Here is a 15,812-nt window from a genome sequence, read left to right as displayed (position 1 = left end):
TGCCAGGCTTCTGAAGTTATTCCGGAAAGTTTCCATTATTTTCCATCATCTCGCAATGAATCATGCTAATTATGCTTACGAGTAATATTTATCGTAACGTTCGGAAATAATTGCAAATAATTATGTTAAACTACTCTTCTAATATAAACGCTGATATTTTTCCATTAGATAATATTTTTCTTAGATAATCTCTCTTTCTTTCTTTAAGAAATTTTAAACTTTTATTAGCGACTTGAATTCGACGTTAGAATAGTATTTTATCCGTGCCACACTTCTCGAGCTGACTTTGCCGGTTCGTGATTCCTCACGCGTCATCGTGTCTCATCGTAGCGAGCTACTCGGCGACGGATAATCACCCTCCGCTCACCGCACATCGATCAGGCGAAGCGTAAACACGATTAGTATAACGCACGGGTAATGAACTAATCCCGCCACGTCGTCGACGAGCACGAACGCGTTTGGGGTGGCGCGACGCCACCCCGCTCGACGACGTTCGCGTGACGTCGCTGACGTTTCTCTCCCCTTTCCGTTGCTGCCACCCTCTCGCCGCCCCCCCCCTCCCCCGCCCCTTCGCCCCTCTTCCGTCATCCTTCCACTTCTCGCGCGCTTCGGCTCTTTTTCTTTTTTTTTTTTTTTTTTTTTTCCTCTTCTTCTCCTTCCTCCTCGCGCGCGCTCCAGAAACGAGCGCGTTATTTATGGGTAGTCGGTTGCAACTCCACTGGCGCATTCTGCACAAGGGCTGCACGAAATCGACAGCTGTCGCCTCGTTCGGCAGCTCCGTATATCCATCTCCCCTCCCTTCTCCTCGCCGCCCTCTACCACCCGCTTGGACTTTTCCACCGATGTCGTAGCTTCCACCGTATATATCCCACTCCTTTGCGTTCGGAGGTTAAGTTTGTCATCCTATTCACGTACGTACGTATCCATACATTATGTATTGGCGGACACATAAAGCGTCGCGTTAGTCGTACGACATTTCCGCGTGCTACATGATTTCTGGTAAAAGCGCTTAAGTGCCGTTGCTACTGGTATTGACTGACAAGAGGAAAAAATTCGGCAAATACTTGTAAATATGACAAAAATTTCCAGCTTTGCACGTTATGAGCATAATCGATTCTGAATTCTAAAACTATTCCTTGTTGCGATAAAATAAGTTTTCAAATAATGCAGCGGACACTTCAGATTTTGAGAGACAGAAAGAAACGGAGTGGAGATGTTGTATTAAAAATAATCGTAACGTTCGTTTATTCGTTGAAAGTGACGTGTTATAAACAGCAATAATTATCGGCGATAATTTGCGTCGCGAGCCAACAACACATCGCGTTTCTCCGCTTTCTCGATTTAATAGCGAGACGCTACGCTAAGAGGGCGGTGCGCGCCAGCGCCGATAATGGATCGCCGCTTTACTAAGAATCATCCGTCTGATGCGCGAATAACGGGGCAACATATACACGTCCGTACTGATATGAGCATACAGAACGTGTACCAGCGCAAAAGGCGTTATTTATGTCCTCTTTGTCGGGCTATCGATAACCGCTGCGGAGAACTGCGACAGGGCATGGTGCGATGCGGCGTGGCGCGGCGTGGAGCGGTGCGGGATGGTGCGGGATGGTGCGGGATGGTGCGGGATGGTGCGGAGTGGTGTAGAGTAGCGTGGCGCGGCGTGGCCTAGTGCGCCCGGCTCGTGTCGGTGTATACGCACATAAATAATGCGAGCGCAATTTCCCATGTAATTGATGGGGCTCCCCTTCCCCCACCATCGCCACCGTGCCCGTTCCATAATGGTGAGTGAACTGAGCTCTGGATGTTAGCCGGAGAGCAGCAGCAGCAGCAGCAGCAGCACCCCGCGGGGCGTAAACTCGACAATGCCTTCGTCACGCCGCGCATTGTTTGCCACCGCCGAGAGTTCACTCTACGGGGCTTGATTTACTGTCTCCGGCTGCGCTCTCACGAGCCGCGGACGGCCCCGCAAAGAGCGTGTACCGAAATTTTCGTCGGGAGATATCCGGGCTTCTCTCTTTCCGCTGTCATCCTACAGGACTTTGCGAACACGAGACACAGAGTTGAAAGGACAACGACAGTGTATCCGTCTTTCTCCGCTGTCGTCCTTCATTTTCCAGCATTATTTAACTATATTATATTTGATCATTTGATTCTTATACTTGTAACAAAAAAAAAAAAAAAAAAAATAATTCAAACGATTTATGCAAGATAGATTCGTAAAAGACTTTTGTATAAAATATGTTTAAAGTTTGTTATTTTGAAAAGTTGTATGAGAAAATTTAAATTAATCGACAATTTATTATATACAAATTATTTTTTGAATTACGCGAATCACAAATAGATTGATTTAAAGAAATATGTTTTCTTTTTTTTTTTGTATATGTGTCTATTTCTTTGTCACAATTGTCATCTTTATATTTTTACATGTGCATTCTCTCCGCGGACTTGTTCTTCCGAGCTATATCGACGACCCAGTCAAGTTTTCCAGATAAAAAAGAAAAAAGAAATTGACGGTGTCGATCGAAGTAAGAGTCGGATTTTCCTTTTCGTTTCCTTTCTGAGACAGTTCGAAACGCGGAACACGTTACTTGGACTTTTGCGTATGTATTTGCAAGTATGTGTTATCTCGTTACATTCTACCAATCCGATTGAGCATCAAGCCGGTCCAGACGGGCAGACTAGATTAGGAAGGGTTAACCAACGCGCCGGTGATTTAAATCAATGACGGCGGCACATCTGCTGGCAGAGATTAATGATTAGACGTACGAGAATGAAGCCCGGGACTCGGCGCTTTCAGAGATCAGACAGATTAGAAACTAATTTAACGAGCAGCTTTCATCTTGCAATCCAATATCCATCCCGATCCCCCTTAGTGTATCACGTGGGCAGTCAGTACTACCGGGTATATTGATTGATCGACGTCGACGATGCGGTAAACGCGGTGTGGCGCATTTCACCGCCTAGATTCGTCCACGCTTTCCATTTCCGGAGGGTAGCCTTTTTGACATTTGCTTGGTAAAATGTCATTCATTAATTGTAAAATTTTATTTTATTTTATTTTATTTGAATATATTGCTTTTACAAAAATAAACAGTAATTTTTAATTAATCGAATAATGTTCGGAATTAAGATATGTATTTTTTTTTGCCTAAATTTTTCATTGATAATGAGATTTTTGAAAAAGAAAAAAAAGGAGGCGCAATATTTTTATATTAAAATATGTATTCGTATTACTCTCTTAACGCTAGGCTATGTGGCTATGCTTATCGTAGCGTTATCGTATTTATACTAGATTCTTACTTGACGATACTGTAGTTATGTATCACGCAACTCTATAAATATGTCGGCTTGACAGTTTACGACAACGCGGAAGCTATTAAGCGATGACTTGTAAGACGATGCTGCAACTCTTCTTGAAGTACTTTGAAAATACATACCGATCGATAGTATTGACATCTACTGATTGCTAATAAATTCTCAGACATGCCCCGAGTATTATAGTGCATTATCACTTTACGCGTCATGACATTTTTCTTAACGGTTGTCTTATTCGTTTTAAGACAGTGAAAATTATAACATAAAAAATTAATTAGGAAATATGAAAGATTTTAAATGCAAGTATAAATAAAAATTTCGTTCATGCTTTTAAATTGTTGAAATATATGGAATATAGTTTTTTTACGTCATAATATTATTTATTCGTGTGTTTAAATTGTTGAAATATATAGGATATTATTTTTCAATGCAAAAAATATTAATTAAGTCAATAATTTTAATGATTAGATATGTATGTTGGTAATATAGATGTCATAAAAATTTTGTACGCAGCGTTGAGTTGTTTTTATTATATTATCACGAGAGCTGTAAACATGCATTGAAATAATTTGTGCATCGCGATTGTAAGATTTATAGCATAATTAAATGAACTATATAATTGTAGCGCACGCGAGCTTTCAATATAACTTGCGTCACGCGAGTATTTCACAATAAATTATTTTCTGTAGTTTGCAAAGTTCTATTTTACAAAATTATTTCTACTTTTGGAATGAAAGACTGAACGAATGAAAAATCTTGCAATCTTGTAGTTGATTGAAATTTGTTCTCATGAAATAAACATTTGAATTTAAAAGTAAATTTATTAAAAACAATAATAACCGATGAAAAACAAATATGATAAAATTCTCTCTAACAAATATTATATAAAAATGAGATTTAAGAATTTTTTTTTGCAATTAAAAAATTTTTAAATATTTGGCTACATATACATATATATTATGTAAGAGTCGAATGAGAGAGATAGTTTTTAAAGGACACTTTAAAGTTTAAAGTCGACTACGTTATTGTCCAATTTTTGGAACGTTATGCGAATTGATATGTCAAAATGAGGCGCCGAGTCGATGCGCGTCGCGAGAACACGATAAGCACGTCTGGCCGGTTGTTTACGAGAATGCGGGAACCGTGTAACGGCGTAAACCGCGTAAGGCAACGGCCGGGTAGCTCGGTCCGAAACACCCCTGGAACACCCCCCTTGATGGCTATAAAACTTCCGGAAAACCATGCGCGCCTGTCCGCCCGCTGTCACATACGCTCTTTCCCGCTTACCGGGAGTTACGAGGCTGTAATTTCAGAGAGAAAGAGAGAGAGAGAGAGAGAGAGAGAGAGAGAGACGACTCTCTCACCCTTCCCGCTTTATCTCCTTCTACCCTTTCTACGTTTCCTCGCAGATCCGTCGTCGCCGACCGACCCCTTTGTGCTCAGCTGTAATCCCTCTGCCGCACTAGCACCGGCGTACAGGTCTGGTCGTCTCCTGTCCCACGATGGAAACACCGTCGGCGACAAAGTTGAAGTTACGAGCGTGGTGAACTCACAAAAGCTTTTTACAAAACTGTTAGCCGGTTCCGGTGTGAGGCGGGGATACGAATGATTTGCGGTCGCAAGGGCTCACTATTCGAACGTCTCACGCGCCTCGTGCCTTTTGCTATCCTCCGAAGGATAATATGTTGTGATCCCGATGTCATCCCGATAGCATCGATAAGAATACATTGAGAGAGCTTATTTGAGGAATAAAGTTGGCATTTTGTTGTCATATTTGCATACGTTTGCCAATAAAAATTTAATGTATTTTAAATTAAATAACACTTTTTTTGTGCACAGCCTTGCATATCATTAATTATTTTATAAAAAATACAATAAATAGAAATTATGAAAGATGCTTTGAGCAAAAAATTTTAAATATATATGACATGCGTGCACGTTATAAAATGTGAACCTTATATTTATTAATATACTAATAATCTATTATTATATGGAGAGAGCCAAAAGTACAATATGATATAAAATTATTTTTGATGCGTACAATTTCTTTGGTAATGTTGTAATATTATTATCTAAAATTTTAATTAAACACACAAAGGTTCGTATTCAAAACGCAATTTTTATCAATAAATGCGCGCATTTTTAGCATATATAGTTGACGTTACTTATAATATAGAATTTTAAAAATAAAAATGCACGCATTTATCGATAAAAGCGCTTCTGAATAAGGCCAACGTATTTGCGTCTATACTTAATATCTCTTTGAGACACATTTGTCTTTTTATTAGCACACTATACAGTATATAATAACGTTGTGGAGCGCGGTGGTATTTTCAAAGGGAGCGTTTTTAATCTCAAAACAAAAATCTCCCAGCGTTGCGGTATATTTGTATCTTGCGTAAAAAACAATGCATAAGCGGCGCAACCTGTGGCGAAATGATCAGAAAGACACACCTGCGGGCTAGTAAAATGTCCTCGTAGCGGTGGAAAATTCGCGGTGGACATCCGGGAACGAGGCTTGTCCAAACAAAACGTTTCGAGTCACAAAGGCAACGAAACACATGCAGTCTGTATATAATGACTCGGGTCGCGGGGCATGGGACGCATAAACAGCTGTCTCGTCACAGTGTAAGGAAGAGAAAAGGCCGAGGAGCGTGCACGACATGTCACCCGGATGAATGCGGCGCTACCGTGGATAGGCACAAGTCCCTGACGAATAGAGTTAATGTCGAAAGTGTCAACATGAAATATTTGAGTGCCGAATACAGGCGTGACCCTATTCGGAGGGGGATGCGAAAAGTATCTTTGTACGTCGTTTATATAAAGGGACATTGTGTACCCGTCCTGAATTTATTGGAGCGATTCCGCAATCGTTTGACGATACCTGCACGCAAGGGACTTTGATGGACGGAGTGTGACATCGTGGCTCATGATAAATATCACTACTCGATCAACGGCTTACAAGTCACGATCGATTTTTGGTGCGCGAATTGGTCGGAATAATACGCGAAAAATTTCCGCGATTTCTGACAAGAGATATTTATAATGATATAACGAAATTTAATTTCATACTGTTATACACAACTTTTTGAAACTGATGCAATATTGATTTATTTTACAATTAAATTTTCATTGACATATTTCGAAATACTTTTAATATTCATCATTTTCGAAAAAAGGAAAAACAAAAAAACAAAAAATACTCTTACCGTAGACGAACGAATAATTTATATAGTTTTCTCTAAATTTTATTTTCACGTAAGGTAGCGACAGGAATTCTGGAGATTCCGAAATGGTCAAATTGAGCGTCGTTATTTCCACTAAAAGAATATTTGTCTATCGTACATGCCAACCAATCGGGGATCTTTCCGAAAGTGTCAAACGGTTAAAGTTGTTTCTGCAAACAGACCGTACAGTAGCACCGACATTTCGACTGACATGAGCATCATGACGTCAGTTTAGCAGGGACCAACCGCAATCGCGAAGAGCAGCAGGACCGTCCACAAACATGAGCTGTACTCGGGCAATGTTTGCACAGTCGGTTAGCATCGAGTGCTACTGTATGCATAGGCTTGTCGTTGCCGTTGCGATCAACGTGTGCGTCGGATGGCGTAAATAAAGTAGCCGCGAGCGCTAAGTCCGCTAAGTGTTCTCCCAATCTGTATACGCTTCCCATTAGCGTTTTCAAGGTAGGGAAGAGGAGGGAAACGCCTGGCAATCGCCGAAGGAGTATGTCCCGGAAAACCTAAAGTTAATACACGTTCCTGGTCCTAAACAAGCAATAGCCTTTAACCTCTGTCGAAACCGCCACTGGGCATCGAGCCTTCGTCTTCGTTGTTGTTTTGTTGCCTGTTAGACGATATAGACTAAATGATTTTTATCGTTGAAAAGAGCAATATTGTCAGAAAGAATAGTTTTTTTTTTTCTTTTTAAACTCGATAGAAAAGATGAAAAATGAATAACGGTTTATCGTCGATCGCGCGTACATACATACACAAAACATTACGTTTATAAATCGAATGTCATAATCTTTTGTCAAACATTTCGTCGTATATATTACCACGAGTTTCAATTCTCGTTTAAGAATAAATTACGTCACGCATTCAAGGATTTTCAAATCACGAAGATGAAACTATGTAATTACAATGTAACCAGAGAAGATTGTCCCCGAGACATACGGTTATACATATAATTTGTACATCTCCGTGCAATTATATACATGGGATGACACTTATCTACAATGTATGCAAGCATAAATTGCCCATTCAGTCCAGTAATTACACGCTATATATTCTACGCGTTTTGTTTCGTCCTATTCCGATGACATGACCAAGGATGACTCGAGCAGACCAGTTGTTATGTATTTACAATGTCTCTTTTTAAAGAAATGAAAGAATTAACGTGAATCAACAAGTTTCTTTTTTCATTCGTAAATTTAAATTACGAGCCATTTGATAGTTTGTCACGTATCGATATTTAATTAAGATGATTATTCTTGTCAATGTCATCCTCAAAATTGAGTATCGAGTAATTTATCGATACAAGACGAGATATTAACCGTGTCATGAATATTTAATTGTCCGGGTGGGATTAATCTTACGAGTTCATGTACGATGCCATATAAACTTAGTAACGGATATCATCGTCTATATTACGCAACTCGGTCATTCGGTTAATCTTGGCGAGACATAACTTTACGAAACGGCCAAAGTCATTAAGCGTATAATATTCTTCTCGGACAGCCAGGCAAAAGATGCCTTTCAGACACCGCCATTCTCGCCACCATGACGTGGCACCCCTCTGGCTCCTCCTGCCCTCTTGCCCTCTTCCTCATCACGTTCCATCTTCCTTAAGCTATATTCTCACCACTGACGGTAAATCTGTGGGCTGTCAGGGGCGAAAGGTGCGACATATCTTATCGTAAACGTCTCATAACGGCGTTGCGGCAGTAACGATGCGTGACACACGACGACGTAAAGCCATGGCCCTCGTCAGAAGGCTCTTCCAGCTCGTAAACTTCGACTAGCTTACCTCTTCGTTGAAGCATCGCGTTACCAACGATCAGGAACGTCATACGGCGCAATCGTTCAAGAGCTTCATCCTTTTATCTATATGCTCTCTCCATGCTCTTTCTCCACTGTTTTAACTATATATTTAACCATTTATTATTGACATTTCCGATAACTAATTTTTCAACGGACCGTCGTCCGTGTCAAATTGCTTGTATGAGATTTAAAATATAATATATGATTATTAAAAGAATAAGTAATCTTTCTTAGAATATTGTACACATTGTACAAATATTTAAACAATTTATTACGAGATATCATATAAATTTTAATTTTCTCTCAACATTAAAAACGATATTTAATTTATTCGTCAAAAAAACTCAATATATTAATTATTCATATATAAATTTGTGTATCGCGTTGGTCATGTAACATGACAAACATACTGCGCAAATACAATAGAATCATGTTTGATGTATTATATGAAGTACCAAGTGCTTTTAACACGACACTGGCTGTGTCCGCGAGGGGTTGCACAGTCGAGAGATTGTTGGCGTTTGTGGGTTATACGATGAAGTGGGATGGAGACACGGGGTGGGAGTCAAGTTGGGCGGCGTGGGCTACGATCTCCGAATACGCGAGAGAAGGGACCACCTCATTTATGACGTCACGAGCCCTTCGGTGCAGCCCGACGCTGTCACAATCATGCCGCGGCCATAAAGTAAACATCCGACATCAAAGAGCCGCTCGGGTAACGGCGTTTCCTGTCTCGATTCTACCCCACCTACCCGTCCTTCCCCTCCTTGTCTGTGTGTCTCCCTTTGGAACGCGTAACACGCTCACACTCGTGCGATCTCCGCAATCTGTATTGTTGACGTATCGTCGTGTTATCGAAAAGTCTTCGTAATATATATTTTATTTAACGGGATGATGGATGATTAAAAGTTTCTTCAATTAATCATGATTTACAGCGGTCTATTACGCGATCGAGCGACGTAAAATCTCCTCGTATAACGTGATTATCTTGACTTTACATTATAATTGATGAGTTAGCGGATACATTTGTTTAGCGTTTAATTGGATTATTACATACATACTATTACATATCGGAATTACATATTTATAAAAGCGTTTATAAAGTAAGATTTTAGCACTCGTAAAAAATATTTACATTTAATTAATTATACAATTTAATTATATATTTATTTTTTTTTTTTTTTTATACGAAACTTTTGATCGATATTACAACGTTATTCCCTCGTTTATAAAGTTATGGAGGCTACCGAGACATCGAAAATTCACTGGCGGTTGATTATCAGGATCACGCCGGTCAACAGACGAAGACGTGACGAGAGTGGCGGCCAACATGGTACGCCGGCGCCGCCAGGAGGTAAATTAGACAGCCCTTTGTAACCTTCGGCGTTCGTCGGAAATAATGGTCGGGTCTTATACTACTTAAGGGATCCGTATGCTGTATCCATTTATTAGGCGCGGGATGACGGGCAGTTTGAAAATCATCCGCGGCAATTAGACACGGCGGGCTCGATTGTTTGCATGGCGCGGCACTTTGGTATAGTATTCTTCAAATTATTACCTCGACGTCCCCGGAATCGCCCCTGGCATCGGTGTTATTACAAAATGAGAAAAAGAGGTGGAGAGAGGTCTTTACGAAACTAATGTAAACTATAACGGCGTCATCCACTACCTTGACGCATGAAACGAATAACAAATATACAAAGCAATCGATTACATTGGAAATTGTGTATTTTTTTGAAATGTGAAAGACAAGTAACGAATTGCCAGAAATCAATTGCACATGTAACGAAAAGCACCAAAGATTACAAGCGTTCAAGTATGAATTATATAGAATGGTAATATGATAATGTACATGAAAATTACAGAAATGGCAAGGTTTTACTTATAATACCGGTAAGACAATCGCACAATGCATTTCCTTTTATTTGCCGACGATAATAAACGTCTTAGGAAGGTTCGCATATCTTGCATCGGATACGTTTAATACCGCTTAAACGTCGGTTTCGACAGGCTACTAATCATGCAAATGCTAATTTCAACCGCGATGCCGTAGACTTTTTTTTGTCATTATAACATGTTTGTGTATTATAGGGAGGATATTTTACATCGCAAAAGGTGAGTTTATCATTGGAAATTATATGTACAGATGCGAATGTAGTATTAACAATTCTGTACAAAGAACAATTCCAAGGTGTCTACTCCCTGGAAAAACTTGGAAAACCGGGAATATTCAGGGATTTTTTTTGATATTGAATATGATGTACCACATACTCTTTTTTAACTTTTAATGATAAAGAAATGAAAATTTTAGATAAATGAAAAGTTATCTTTTAAAAGTTATTCAGTTTTTTTTAAATATAAATTTAACATTGAAACTTAAAAGGCTCCGTGTTTTTCCTTTGTATGAAAAACAATGTATATAATAAAAAAAAAATGTATATAATAAAAAAAAAAAAATAATAAAAAAATTTCTTTCAGAAAAAGTTGTATGAAAAAGTTTTGAAAATATTCTTTTTACTTGGAATTTTTTTGAACAAAAATACTTGGAAAATCAGAGAATTTTCAGGGAATTTTTTTACAATATTTGAGTAGACACCCTGAATTCATCTATATTATAGAGCGATATAAAGTGATATAAATGATCTCTTTTAAACGCGTTTGGATGAATTGTCCTGTGTGCGTTTTTCTCAGAGTACTAATAATACTATATTATACCTTTCTCGAAACTTTGCCTCAAAATTAATTATTACGCTGCAAACTCGTTGGGCGTACCCTGCCGAGCAATTATTGCGCGACGGTTGGAAATACTCTGGAGATTTACTGAATTTAACAATCATTATGCGTGTGTAGAGTTTAACGACTGAGTCGTGAAAGATGGTGAAAGCGCTCTGGCTGAATAATTTCTGTTTGTAAAATGGAGCTTCAAGGCTTGGCATCTGCTCGGCTACTTTTAACTGTTACTACCACATAGTGCGAGCTTGAAGTACGCTCTTAAGAGGTTTTAAATTCCGGTGAGATCTTAAGGATTTACGATATCTGTGTCGACTCGTAAATCAAATGCATATTGAATGCATGTATGCTAATGTCCGAATATAAAATGATATCACAAAAATCAGTTGCAATCAATCAATATCATGTGACGATTAAACGCGCATACGATGTTAAATTTGCAAATTCTCTCATTTGTCATGAAAGATATCCTGATTCGCGAATCAAAGTCATTTAATTAGCATACATCTACATACATCATTTACATACAAAGAAGGGAATTACATCATTTTATTCTTTTCTCTCGCGTCATTTCAATTGGAAAAATGCGTTTCATTTATTCTACTAATCCGGTTTGTACTAAGAATAGTCGACGGATATCAATCTTATCTTTTAATATTTATGAATCAAAAAGAGATAATAGAAATATCGAAGAAAAAATTGGACAAACTTTTTCGATCTTTCTCAATTCGTCTTGTTTATAATTTCATAAGTGATATCTTTTTGCGAGACGATAAAATTTTCTTTCGACAGGTGAGAGACTGACAAACTACGCGATGCGCGATCACACACAACACAGTTTTCTTCTATATATTTACTCTTGTCCAATCCCTTTGCATGAACGTACGCACACGTGTTGTGACTCAGGAATGATAACCGATGATTTATCCGTGACAGGCTGCAGGTACCGCGGATGGATTATCGTTCTGATTGCAAAGTATGAAATAATTAGGGAGCGGGACCGCCGGCCATCCATCATCGGGCAACGATGGCCGCTTGTCAGGCGCCGTTCATTTATCATACTCGCTCAGCCATCGCCCTCTTCCTATTCCCATCACATCGCCAATGTTCCATTGTTCGTATATCGGACGTAACCGTCCGTTACTGCTAATTACCTCCTGCCTCTGCGAAAGATTACGCGGTCAAGGTATCGGACGTATTAACGGCGCGAGTTACGCGTGCACCGACGTGTTTCGGGATGCGCCCGTTGATCGAACAACGACTCCATTAGATACTACGTACTACGTGCTCATTCGCCCAAAGATTCCGGATAGCTAAAAGCTAAATTGCCGCTTCGTATGGTCGATGGGTCGATTTATCATGTACGCGTGAAATATCGCGCGTTTGTCATCGGTCGCCGTTTGTTTTCTTACGATTAATCATGACTAATGTGTATTCGAGAAAATGTACCTATATAATATCGATACGAGAATTCGCGAGCGAGTGTATCGCGTTGCGTTACTTATTGTTGGAAAGAAACTGAAATGTTGAAAGTGAAAACGAAACAAGAACGTTGGTTTTTTTTTTTTTTTTTTTTTTTTTGGGGGGGATCTATTATAATTAGGTCCTGGCTATATACGATATATCATACCGACAGACACATTCTAACCACGAAAGAAGTCTATCCTTAAAGTATATTTATTGCCTGATGTAAACCCCTCTATTTTTTCGATTGTTGTCGGGTGACAGCCTGTCTAAACACTCTAATTGTAAGTATCTGACTTTTCTTTACCGACCCAACTGGGCAGTTCTTTTCATCATTTTTTATGTACGGTCGATTTACACATTCGGTTTTGCGTATAATAAAAACAACAAAAAATTGCACAATCACAACGATGCGCTTTGATTCTTAAAGATACCGCCGTATTGAGAATCGTAAAAATCGAAAGAATTCGTTTCTACCTGATTCCGACGTCTGCCGAGGTCTCGTGCTCTCTCTGTGTCTGTGTGTGTGTGTGTGTGTCGAAGGTCTCTGTAATCTTTACAAATAACTACTCTTCGTTTTCAATAGAATTTAAGATGTTTACGAAGTATATAACTTTACTCTTCCGCTATTCAAAAGATATCTTAATCTTGCTAACTTTGACGAACAAAAATCAGTAAAGACGGTTATAATAGCAAAAAAAAAAAAAAAAAAAAAAAATATATATTTTTAAATTATGTTCCGCTGCGAAATTCTCGATATTGTGTGATATTATTATTGTATTAAATTGAAACTACATAAAGTTATAGTATATTGCTGAATAAGTAAAAGTAAGTAAAGTTTACAAAGTCGCGCGTACGTTAGACATTTTGCGTTTATATTTTTGAAAAGATATTACAACATCACATATTATATACACACAGAAAAAAAGTAAGTGTCAAATCAAAACTTATATAAACGCGTTTATTGTTTCATATATACGCAACAATTTATAATCTTCTTAGAAAAATTTAAAAATCTTAAATTTCAACAATATTATAATCTTATTTCAATATTACAATTGTCATTTCAAGAATAAAATAATTATTTTAACTCTAAGAAAATTATAATCTTTGATTTGAACATGTGTTTTTTTTTTTTCTTTCTATCCAACATTTTATCCTCTCCATTCAAGAAAATTATTCTTAAATAACAAGAATATATTTTTCTTGGCTGAACTTGGTATAAAATGTCTTGATCCAAGTAAATTTTCTTTGTTTAACGATGCAATATAATCTCATTTCAAGATTTACATTTTGAAACTAAAGATATTGTCAAAATAAGAATATTCTATTTTTCTGTGCATAAAGCGGGAATAATAAGCCGTGGAAACTTGAGTGAGAACCCACTTCCTGTACTAGATGAAAATTTTTCTTCCTTAGTCCGCGTGATTCTTCGCGGTCAAGCTCAATACGGTGGTGTCTTTCTGCTCTCGATTTATAGTTTTATACCTGCGGCGGGGAAGAAGAAGAGATACCTAATAGACAAGATTTACTGCGGCACGCCCGTCTCAATTGCGGAACAAATTTATCTTCTCTGCGGTCAGCAGCCTCCCCATCGCTTCCTAGCCTCAATCTTGGTTCCGCTGTTCCTGAAATATTGGCTCACCCCCGGACTCGAAAGTTACTTGACAAACGAATCGATGTACGGTCGAAGAGGGAAAGAAGAAGAGGGACGGTCCCTACGGGGTTAGCAGGCCTGTAAACTTTTCTGCGTCCTGGCGAACAACACAAAACACACATACGCTCTTTCTTTCGATCTCCGCACGTCAGTCTCTTTAATCGCTCCCGTGTCCAGAGTCATTGGAAATCTTTCGGCGTGTAATCGCGTTTTTATTCAATTTCACACAGCCGGTGATTTTTCGCGAGTATATGCGTTTGCATTTACATTCACGCGAAATACGGTCGTCTGTATTTCGTAATTGATTGCGTGTGATCTCACGCTGCAACTCATGGACGTAATTAAGAACACAAATTAACGAAAGATATTAATTGCCATCATAAATTATCCGACTAAATGATTTACGATAAAATTGCAATTCGTTGGAGATACGCCTACAATGTTGGTCCCAATACATGTTATTAATGTTTTGAGAAAATACTGTCTTGACAAACCATGAAATATATCTCTTGTTCTTCTTCTCTTTTTTCTTCTCGCTTATCCCCCTTATTCTTCTTATGCGGTTAAAATGGTGGTTGACGATACAATGCCTGTAAATTGTGCTCTGGACGTGCAATTAGCGCGACAACATCGGCCTTCACTAGCGAAAACATCGGGATGAGTGTTGCGAAGAGCTCAAAAAAACAAAAAAAAACGTAACGAAAAAGCAGTCTTGTATTCCAACGCGCGATTAGAGCACGTTTCCGTCACGTCGAACTCAATCAGTGAGTGTGGTTGTGTGTGGTCGACGTCATATCCTCGGGAAGTTTAATCGCGTACTCGTGGCACAACTCGCGATAATATTCACGAAAGAGTCAAGTGCTTCTTTATTTGTTTGCTCGTACGTTTTACGATTCTAGAGATTACGCGCTTTGAAAAATCGAAAATAATTCTGCCAATCTACCATTCCACTTTGTAAATATTGGTTGATTATTTTTGTCCAGGATAGAAGTACATCGAACTAGACGTCGTGTGAAATTCGATATCGAATCGATTTACAACAATTTTTATTTTTAGGTGAGAAACGAGTTCGACACAACTGCCAATGATTGAAGTCGCCCGTCAGCTGTTTAAAGAATTGCATTACTTTCGGCCTTGGATTGAGTTTCTTTTTTTATTCGAATCCATAAGATAAACGTCGTATCTATCTTATCGCGTACGTGATTGGAAATTTTAAAAACATGTGAATAATTACGTAGATTTATACTTACTTTAATATTATTTCAAACTTCAAACGTGGGGAAGATTAAGGGAATTGTCGTAGAAACGCCAAGAATTTTCGATCTTTATCTTTGAGCACATTTTATGTATCATGATATATTACTTTAAACAGGAGATCAAATAAGTCCATGACAGTTTTCTCGTTGAGATATATAAGTCGCGTCATAAAATACATCAAAGATACGCACTCAAAAAACACGCTGGTTGTATAATTCAGAACAGAAAGATATATGTTAATCTTGTGCATTAATAATAATTATACGATACGCACATAAGAATGTAATATCGAGAACAGCGCAACTTGAATCGACGAAATCTTTAATCGGTCAATTTCAAAA

The sequence above is a fragment of the Anoplolepis gracilipes genome, chromosome 9 (assembly GCF_047496725.1).
Source record: "Anoplolepis gracilipes chromosome 9, ASM4749672v1, whole genome shotgun sequence".
Lineage (NCBI taxonomy): Eukaryota > Metazoa > Arthropoda > Insecta > Hymenoptera > Formicidae > Anoplolepis > Anoplolepis gracilipes.
Note: the sequence above shows the minus strand (reverse complement) of the source record.